Below are 10,966 nucleotides of genomic sequence, written 5' to 3'. Positions count from 1 at the left end.
GGTGTGGAATCCTCCCCAGCCCACAGCAGGGACAGGCTGGCAGGGACTCCCCAGGTTTCCCTCATTCCTCCAAAGGAATGGGAAGGAGAGATGCTGCAGCATGGGGATGAACCAGGAGGAACAGAGTCAATGCCCTCCTACAGACCAGGAAAAGAAGGGAGTAGAAACTCATTCAGGGTCAAATTGTCTCTTTTTTTTTTTTTTTTTTTTTTTTTTGCGGTACGCGGGCCTCTCACTGTTGTGGCCTCTCCCGTCGCGGAGCACAGGCTCCGGACGCGCAGGCTCAGCGGCCATGGCTCACGGGCCCAGCGGCTCCGCGGCATGTAGGATCTTCCCAGACCGGGGCACGAATCCGTGTCCCCTGCATCGGCAGGCGGACTCTCAACCACTGTGCCACCAGGGAAGCCCCAGAGTCAAATTCTCTTAAAGGGCCTTGTTGTAGTGTGAGGTCAATAGCCTAAGCTTAGCGGGTTTGAATATTGGTTCTATCATTACTAACGTCTCCAGGCTGGTTTCCTTATCTACAAAATTGGCATAAGATAGTCTATACCATAGCGCTGTGAAAATTAAATGAGATAATCCATTAAGGCCCTTAGAACAGTGACTAGGACATAATTAGTCCTCATAAATAACATATGATTATTAATATTAGGATTACAAAAGACATCAGAGTTCACCCAGTTCAACGGCACGCCGGGCACGGGAATCGCTCCCCAATTCACTACGACAGATGACAGAGGGTTCCTGGGGCACTACTTGAATATGTTGAGAGCCTGGGAGCTGACTACCTGCCCTGGACATCTGCTGACCCGCAGACGAAGAGCTCGCACCAGACCTAGAGCCACTCGTAGAGCACAGTGCCGGCCCACAGGTGGACAGCTTGGACCAGACCTGGGGCCATAATCAGCCCCTCTGTGGCTGCCCCCTGCACCTCCATCCCTTTTGCGTCCCAACAGCAAACAGTAGTTTTGAATTTCAAATAGCCCCTAACAAACAGCCCCCTATCAAAGAAAAAATAAAAGTATACACCCCGGGCTTCCCTGGTGGCGCAGTGGTTGAGAGTCTGCCTGCCGATGCAGGGGACACGGGTTCGTGCCCCGGTCTGGGAAGATCCTACATGCCGCGGAGCCGCTGGGCCTGTGGGCCATGTCCGCTGAGCCTGCGCGTCCGGAGCCTGTGCTCTGCAACGGGAGAGGCCACAACAGTGAGAGGCCCACGTACTGCAGGAAAAAAAAAAAAAAAGTATACACCCCAATTTAACTTAGTGTAAAGCCCTCATGGGCAATCCTGAAAACATTTTACTTAACCTTACTTATGTCTTGTTTCCTTTTGGAGCTAAATCATAATTGAAGCATTTAGTCTAAAAACCTGTGTGCTAAGGTGATGGGTAAGGAAGATGTTTATCCGTAAGGCTAGCTAAAACAGTTCACACTGGAAGTGTGTGTCTGGGTATTTGGGAGGGGTTGCATTGTGTGTGTAGTTATAACTGAAAGTGTGTATGTCTGTATGAGTACATGGCAGTGAGAGGCATGGGTTCTTATGTGCATGTGTGTGTATGTGTGTGGGGAGGGGAATGCATACCTTTGGGTGTGGGTGTGGGTGTGGTGAGGACCACCTTGGTGCTCTCTGGCCAGGATACAACATTTTCCGACTGCAAAGCAATCACAAATTTGGGGGCACATTTCTCTTCCTCCCAGTTTTCCCACTCTCCTCAGGACGCTGCAAAGGTTGGCCAGGATTTGAGATTTTTCTCATTGAAGCCTCTGGAGACACATTCCAGTGGTGAACATAGAACACAAACCAAAGAAATAAAATCACACCTCGTGCCTCAAAGGCACAAGGGAGGAGGGTACTGAAAACCCCAAGGGAAGATACAAAGGCTCGAAATTCTGCAAACCCACACCCTTTGGAAAGAGAGGAGGCGCAGCTTCTCCCTCACCCCAAATTCCCAGTCTGAATTTTTAAAATCAGCTTTATAAGCAAACATCTGCCACTCCCCGTCTCCTGAAGGGTGAAGATCGGGATCAGGCAGCTCTGTGTTTTCATTAGGTCTTTTAGCAAATGCAATGAGGACATTCAGATTCGATTTCCCTGTTTTGTACACACACAGAAGTCCGTGCTAAGAGGATTACTTTCCTGGAGCCACATCCTTCCTAAAGGCCCCGGTCAAAGGAGACTCTTGTTAAACAGCATTTTCTCTAATTCCTCTGGCTTTCTTCCTGGCCTCAGCGTGCAGACATCTCGCCTGCTCCTAAATCCACCCACCTCACAGACTTCAGGATAAAGGTGGTCCGGCCCCTGCATTCTCCTCCCGCCCCTGGTTCCTTAATAAAGCTGAAGATGAACATTAGCACTTGGTTCCACAGCAGCCGAAAGGGAAAGAGGGCAGCCTTGTCCAGCCCCTGAAACCCCCTCGATGCCCCCATAGAAAAATGTAGCCTTTTCGCCTCTGCTCCAGTGAATGGCTCTTCGAGGGTTTTCATTAGGGCTGGGTCTGCTGGTGCAGAAAGCCTCACAGATGTTGACATTTTTTTCATCCCTGGGTTAAGATGTCTTCCATAAGCTTTTATTCCCCATTTGTTACTTCTTTATTATCTGGGAGGTTTGGCCTCCTCCCTCTTCTCATTTCTCTGAAGAGAGCAGCGGTAGCTGGGCCTGTCATTATCTCGGCCCTTTTCTCTGGCCTCGAGAGGCGGCCAGGGCCTCGGGCCCCATTGTGGGGGACAGCGGGGGGCTGAGGCAGGCCGGTCACTCCTCAGACCCTTTTGTGCGGCAGCCCCTCCTCCCCGCAGCTTGGCTCTGGGATGTGAAAGGTCAGAGGCACGCCAAGCTTCCATACCTGAGCTTTTGTCGGGGGCTGGAGGCAAATGATTCCAGAAGCAATTTCTTGGAAAGCAGCCTAGAGACTCTCTTCTCCCTGTTACTGTGCACCCTGTACCACACCCCTTGGGGTTGGGGGTGAGGGCACAGGAAGGGGGGATTCGCTTAGATCATCTGTTCCCAAAATGCCCCGAGAAAAAACTTTCTACCCAGAGAATGGCTCAGACATGAATTTGACCGGAAGCCTGAAGCCTCTGAGATGCTGAGAAAAATGTTTTGCGATAGAGTTTTCCATTGGTTTTTTTTGGTTTTGTTTTTGTTTTTTGCGGTACACGGGCCTTTCACTGTTGTGGCCTCTCCCATTGCGGAGCACAGGCTCCGGACGCGCAGGCTCAGTGGCCATGGCTCACGGGCCCAGCCGCTCCGCGGCATGTGGGATCTTCCCGGACCGGGGCACGAACCCGTGTTCCCTGCATCGGCAGGTGGACTCTCAACCACTGCGCCACCAGGGAAGCCCGTGTTCCATTGGTTTTGACTATCCTTTGTCCCTAGTCCTGGCAGCCTGGAGCCAACCTGCAACCTCAGTTTCCTCATCTGTCAAATGGGAATAATACATTTTCCTCTGCCCATTTCATACAGTTACTCTGGCTATTCCATGGATCTAATGAGGTCATATAGAAATTGTTTTTCCAGATTATAGGACTGTATACAGTATCTTGCCCTGCAGTGGCTGTGTGGACCCTGACTTGAATATAAGCCATCACAAGATGCAGACTAATTTTTCTGAAAATTATAGACCAGAAATGCAGACAGATTTAAGGGCCTTGAGGCATCTGATTCCAAGCACTTTCCAGGCTTGATGCCCTGAGGGTGAAGGGACGTCTCAGGGCAGGACAGGTCTCTGATGGTGGCAAATCCTCTGAGGCTTGATGTTGTACTCCTTAGAAGGCAGCTTTGGGAGGCTGGCTGGAGAAATTTGATGTGTGCTTCTATGTAGGGAAAGATGAAAACGGGCCCAGGGCTGCTCACTGAGCACCAGCTTAATATGAGCCAATTACGTACGACATGACTGGAATACACCAACAGGAACCTCAGCTGCCTTGTGGAAAGAAGGGGGACTCTAGGCTGCCCAAGCCTTGCCCCAAGTGTTGGGTCTTTTCTGGACATCACATTTTAAGGAAGCTATGTAGGTCCAGGACCCTGCTCAAGGAAAGGAGGTCAGAACCATGAGAGGACTAGAAATCCCACACTTCAAAGACTGGTTGGAGGACCTGAGGCTGCATCCCCTACTGATAGTTCAGTGACATTTGTAGGAAAGGGGGATTGGGCTCGTTCTGCGTGGCCGTGAGGGTTGGGACTGGAACTAGGAGTGAAAGCTGAAATGAAGACGTTTTGAGCATATCAAAGGAAAATATTTCCAACGGTCATCAGAACCGTCTAAAGTGGAGTGGGCTACTTTATGAGGTAGTGAGCATTCTATCACTGAGGGTAATCCAGCAGAGTGGGATTTGGGGAGAAGATTCATCCCTGGGGCATTATTTAGGGCTCACTGTGTCAGGCCTGGCAAGCTCTTTCCAATCCTGAAATCCCTGAAATGTTTCCATTCTTCGCATTTGTTAAGAAATGTACCATTCCTTTTCTGGTGATTAAGTTAAATACAGTCAACTTGCACTTCCCATAATGCTTGAGTAATATCATACCCAGTGAACAAAAGTGAAAAAAAGCAGATAGAATACGATGCAGAGCCTATACTCTGCAGAGCAAATTCCCATATTTGCAGCTTTTAGTTGAGACCACGTGCAGTTGGTACAGCGTGCAGGGTGGTGTAGGGAGGGAGGAGGGTAGGTGCTGGTGGAAAAAAAATTTTTTTTCTGGCCCTGAAGCCAATGAAACCGTGATAGTGAAGAGAACAGGGTAAAGCTTTAAAGGGAAAGAAGCAGAAGGAAGATCCCAAAAGTCATCTGTCCACATCTCTGTCTAAACCTTGAACTATACATACACAGAGAAGATGCAAAGCAGCTGAGCTATTGGAGAAAGATCTGAACTGATATCGTCATTGCTGCTTAAGAAACAGAGTTTACAGTTTGAATTCAACCAAGATAACCGCCTGATAAAAGAATTAATATCCATCAGAGAAAATGACTAAACTCCAGAATCTATACAACTTAACACACATAATGTCCAGAATATTATCCAAAATTACTTAACACACATAGAACCAGGAAAATAGAACACATTATCAAGCTCAAAGAACATCAACTGAGACAAATATAAGATGACACAGATGTTGTAATTAGCAGACAAGAAATTTTTTGCATATATTATAACTATCTTCAATTAATAAAAGAAAACATGCTCACAATGAAAGAATACATAAGAAACCTCAACAAAGAAATGAAAATAAAAAATGGAAATTCTAGAATTGAAAAACACAATATCTAAAAAATTTTTTAAATCACTGGGTGAATTAAACAACAGGATGGAGGTGGCAGAGAAAAGAGAAGTAAACTTGAAGATGAAACATAGAAATTATCCAATTTAAAGAACAAAAAGAAAAAAGAGTGAGAATATAAATATAACCTAGCAGAGCCTCAATACACGTAGTCATAAAAGAAGAAGACAGGGAGAATGGGCCAGAAAAAGAAAATGGAAGAAATTAACGGCCAAATTTTTCTCAAATATTGTGAAAGACATAAATTTATAGGCTCAAGATGTTCAATGAATGACAAACAGTATGTTTTGTTATGTGTATAAAGAAAATCTCGTTAGGTCACACCATAGTCAAATGTTGAAAGAGAAAATCTTGAAATAAGCAGGAGAAAATGTCATATTATATGCAGGAGAACAGCAATCCAATTAAGAATTAATATCTCATCAGAAATTATGAAGTCCAGAAGAGAGGAGAACAACATTCTAAGTGCTAAAATGGAAAAAACAAAGAAATCCTGTCAACCCAGTATGCATGATCCAGTAAAAATCTTCAAGAATCAAAGAGAAATAATTTTCAGATAAAAGAAAACTAAGCATATTTGTTACCAACAGAGTTGCACTACAGGAAATGCTAAGGAAGTTTTCCAGACTGAAAAAAATGATACCAAATAGGAACTCAAATCCTCAGAAAGGAAAGAACATGAGAAATGGAAAATATCTGGATAAATACAAAACTCTACTTTTCTTCCTCTTAATTTCTTTACAATATATGTGACTGTTTAAAACAAAACTGTATCACTGCCTTGTTGGTTTATAACATATGTAGAGGTAATACACATAATAACTAAGGCATAAGGAACAGAGGGGTATGAAATTATAAGGTTGCAAATTTTCTCCATTTTGTGTGAAGCACTAACTATAATAGACAGTGAAAAGTTAAGGATACATTACAGGGCTTCCCTGGTGGTGCAGTGGTTAAGAATCCTCCTGCCAATGCAAGGGACACGGGTTCGAGCCCTGGTCTGGGAGGGTCCCACGTGCCTCGGAGCAGCTGGGCCCATGCGCCACAACTACTGAGCCTGAGCTCTAGAGCCTTCGAGCCACGGCTGCTGAGGCCCGCGTGCCTGGAGCCCGTGCTCTGCAACAGGAGAAGCCACCACAATGAGAAGCCCGCGCACAGCAACGAAGACCCAATGCAGCCATTAATTAATTAATTAATTAATTGTTTTAAAAAAGGGAAATCTCTTTAAAAAAAAAAGGATACATTACATACAGTTCTTAGAGAGACCATGGGAAAAAATTTTAAGAATTATAGCTAAAAGTCAATATATAAGTTAAAATGGAATTCTAAAGTTATCCAAATAATCCAATAAAAGGCAGGCAAGGAGGAAAACAACCCAGTAGGCGCAAGGAGAAAACAAAGTCATAGGCCCAACCCTAACCATATTAATAATTACATTAAGAATTAATGGAAAAAACAATCTAAGTAAAAGGCATAGTTTGTCACATTGGATGAAAATAAAAGCAAGACCCAACTATATGCTGTTTATAAAAATATATACATACTTTAAATATAAAGACAGAGATAGGCTGAAAGTAAATGGATGGTTAAAAAGAATATATATGCCGTGCAAACAATAACCATAAGAAAGTGTGAGGAGCTCTATTCATATCAGATAAAACAGCTATCAAAGCAACTATAGTCCAATAAAAATTTAATTAAAAAATAGATATCGAGACAAAGAAATTAAAGAAGTAAAAAGAGACATTTCATGATGATGAAGGATCAATTCAACAAGAAGACTTGAAAATCTTAAGTATACATGTACCTCATAATAAAACTTCAAAACGTGCATGGTAAAAATTAACAGAATCAAAGGGAGAAACAGATAGTTCCATGATCACAGTTGGAGGTTTTAACATCCACTCTCAGCAAGAGATAGAATTAGATAAATATAATCAACAAAGACATAGAAAATCTGAACAATTTCAACCACTCTGACCTAACTGATATCTGTAAAATGCTATATCCAACAACTGCAAGAATACATATTCAAGTCTACATGGCGCTCATTAGGAATCATGATATGCTGAGACTCAAACAAGTCTCTGCAATTTTTAAGACTGAAATTATACAAACTGTATTTTCCGACCACAGTGGGTTGAATTAGAAATCAATAACAACCAGATATCTAGGAAAAGGCCAAATATTTGAAAATTAAATGACACATTTTAAAAGAATCCATAGGTCAAAAAATAAATCACAAGGGAAATATAAGTTTTAAAGAAATGAAAATTAAAATAGACTATATTAAAATAAGTGGCATGCACTAAATTAGCGCTTACAGAAAATGAATAGTTTTAAATGCTTATATTAGAAAAGAATAAATACCTAAAATCAGTAACCTAGGTTTCTTATAAATTATAAAAGAAGAGCAGTGAAACCCAGATTAAGTACAGTTGACCCCTGAACAATGTGGGGGCTAGGGGTACCAATCCCCCTGCAGTAGACAATCCACACATACCTTTTAGTAGCCCCCCCAATATATATTCAGTTCCTCCATGTCTGTGGTTCTGCAACCACAGAATCAACCAATCCAGGTTTATGCAGCACTGCAGTATTCACTAGTGAAAAACACCCACATATAAATGGACCCACACAGTACAAACCTGTGCTGTTCATAGGTCAGCTGTATAAGGAAGGAAATAATAAAGATAAGAGCAAAAATCAATAAAATACAAAATGGACAAACAATTGAGAAAAATCAATGAAATGAAAACTGGTTTTCTAAAGAGATCAATAAAATTAACTCCTAGCTAAGCTGATAAAGAAACAAAGAGAGGGACATCCCTGGTGGTCCAGTGGGTTGGACTCCAACGCGGGGGTGGGGAGGGCAGGTTTGATCCCTGGTCGGGGAACTAGATCCCACATGTATACCACAGCTGAGAGTTTGCATGCCGCAACTAGGAGTCAGCATGCCACAGCAAAGATCCTGCCTGCCGCAACTGAGACCCCGTGCAGCCAAAATAAATAATAATAATAAAAAAGAAACAAAGAGAAGATATAAATGGTCAGTATCAGAAAAAAGAGGTAACATTAGTACAGACATCAAAAGGCTAACAGAGTTTATTATCAATAACTTTATGCCAATGTATTTGACAAGTTAAACTGCATAAATTCATTGTAAGACAGAAATTACCAAAACTGACTCAAAAGAAAGTAAAAAATTTGAATAGCCTCATATCACTGAAGGAAATGGAACTTGTAAATAAAAACTTTTCCCTTAGAAAATTTCAGATCCAGACAGCTTCACTGGTATATTTTCCAAGCATTTAAAAAAGAAAAAATGCCAATCCTACATAAACTTCAGAAAATGGAGGAAGAGAGAATACATTTCAGTCTATTTTAGGAGACCAGTATTACCTTGACACCAAAACCAGGCAAAGAGATGTGATCTCTTCGAAGAAAGAGAAAGAAAGAAAACTGCAGACCAATATCCCTCGTGAACACAGGCACAAAAACCAAAATTTCAGATACAAAATCTAACGACATATTTTAAAGGATAATACTTCACAACCATGTAGATTTAACACAAGAGTGCAATATTGGTTTAAATTAAAAATTCAATCAATGTAATGTACCATATTACTAAAATAAATGAGAAAAACATTTGATCATGTCAATAAATGTAGAAAATTTGACAAAATTCATGATTTAAAAAACTCTCCAAAAAATAGGAATAGAGGTGAACCTCCTCAACTTGATAAGAAAGATTTTTTTTTTTTTTTAACCTACAGCTAACATGATACTTAATGTTGAGAGACTGAATACTTTTCTTCTAAGACCCGGAACAATGCAAAAATGTCCACTCTCACCACTGCTATTCAGCATAGTACTGGAAGGTCTAGTCAGGGCAATGAGGCAAGAAAAGGAAATAAAAGGCATACAGATTGAAAAGGAAAAAACAGAAGTCTCCTTATCTGCAAATGACATGATTGTATATTATTACAAAGTCTAAGAAATCTACAAAAACAAATTCTTAGAAGTAATAAGTGAGTTCAGCAAGATTGTAGGATACAAGATTCAAAAATCAATTGTATTTCTGTATACTAGCAATGAGGACAGAGACACTGAAATTTAAAATATAAAACCATTTATAGTCACTAAAAAAAACCCTTAGGTGTACGTCTAACAAAACATGTACAACACTTACATGCTGAAAATTTCAAAATGCTGATGAAAGAAATCAAAGAAAATCTAAGTAAATGGAGAGACGTACTACACTCATGGATAGGAAGACTCAACATAAAATATGTTAATTCTCCCCAAATCGATACACAGGTAAAATAAATTTTCTATCAAAATCCCAGCAAGACAGTTGGTTGTTTGGCCTGGGGCGACCCAACACTGGAGCCTACCCGGCTCCTTGGTGGAGCTAATGGTGGACTCTGGGAGGGCTCATGCCAAGCAGTACTTCCCAGAACTTCTGCTGCCAGTGTCCTTGTCCCCACGATGAGCCACAGCCACCTCATGCCTCTGCAGGAGACCCTCCAACACTAGCAGACTGATAAACATCTGATGAAGCCATGACCAGGTGGGCACGAGTTACTACAGAACAAAAGACCCTTCCCTGCAACATCATGGGAGGACATGAAGAAGGGGTCCTTTGAGGGGAAAAGCCAAAACCTACCAAAGAGTAAACAACTTGAAGCCAATAGTCTGTCCCTTAAAAATGATGCACCCCAAGCAAAACACAAAAAGAATAAAAAGAAAAAGGAGTATTTAAATGAAGATGTGAATGGATTCATGGAATATCTAAGACAAACTCACAGATGGTTCACAATGGGGAGATGATAGCAACAGACAGTCAGGGAGTCAGGGAAGAAATTGCAGTTGCTTTAAAGAAAGACAGTCGCCAGGAAGGAAGACGATTAAAAAGACAAGCAGCAAAGAAAAATGCAATGGTATGTTTCCATTGTAGAAAACCTGGCCATGGGATTGCAGATTGCCCAGCTGCCCTTGAGAATCAAGAAACAGGCACTGGAATATGTTACCGGTGTGGATGCACAGAGCATGAAATAACCAAGTGCAAGGCTAAAGTAGACCTAGCTTTTGGTGAATTTCCTTTTGTAAAATGTTTTGTTTGTGGGGAAATGGGACATCTGTGCAGATCTTGTCCTGATAATCCCAAAGGACTCTATGCTGATGCTGGTTGCTGCAGACCTTGTGGCTCTGTGGAACATTTTAAGAAAGATGGTCAGAATTCAGATCGAATGGTCACAGTTGGTCGCTGGGCAAAGGGAATGAGTACGGACTGTGAAGAAATTTTGGATGTGCCTAAACCACAGAAACCCAAAACAAAGATACCTAAAAGTTGTTAATTTTTGATAATTAGTACTATCGTCTGTTAGCACCTCATTGTTAAACATTCGGAACTGGGCCTACTTCAAAAGTTGGAGCTGGACTCTCCCTTGGAGTCCTATATTGTAGATATCAGTATAACCTAGGTGTGGTCAAACCAGTTCCTGAGTTCTGTCCATCAAGGCACACTTCTACCATAGTTTGGAGAAAATCACTGAAAAAAAGTATAATATGTTTAAAATGGATTTTCTAAAAGAATATATTTTTAACCAATAGAGCTTATGTGTAACTAAGTGGTTATATACCTGACTGTAACAATCATCTTTTTCTAAAAACAAAATTATGCATTAATAT

General features: G+C 41.8%; 1 pseudogene; it reads left to right on the top strand.

The window, feature by feature from the left end:
- Positions 1-9,837: 9,837 nt before the first annotated feature.
- LOC114890295 lies at positions 9,838-10,632 on the top strand (annotated as a pseudogene).
- The last annotated feature ends 334 nt before the right edge of the window (positions 10,633-10,966 follow it).

Source organism: Monodon monoceros, unplaced genomic scaffold (genome assembly GCF_005190385.1).
Source record: "Monodon monoceros isolate NGI ecotype Baffin Bay Population unplaced genomic scaffold, NGI_Narwhal_1 Super_Scaffold_11, whole genome shotgun sequence".
In the NCBI taxonomy this organism is placed as follows: Eukaryota; Metazoa; Chordata; class Mammalia; order Artiodactyla; family Monodontidae; genus Monodon; species Monodon monoceros.
Note: the sequence above shows the minus strand (reverse complement) of the source record. Positions and strands in the feature narration are given on the sequence as shown.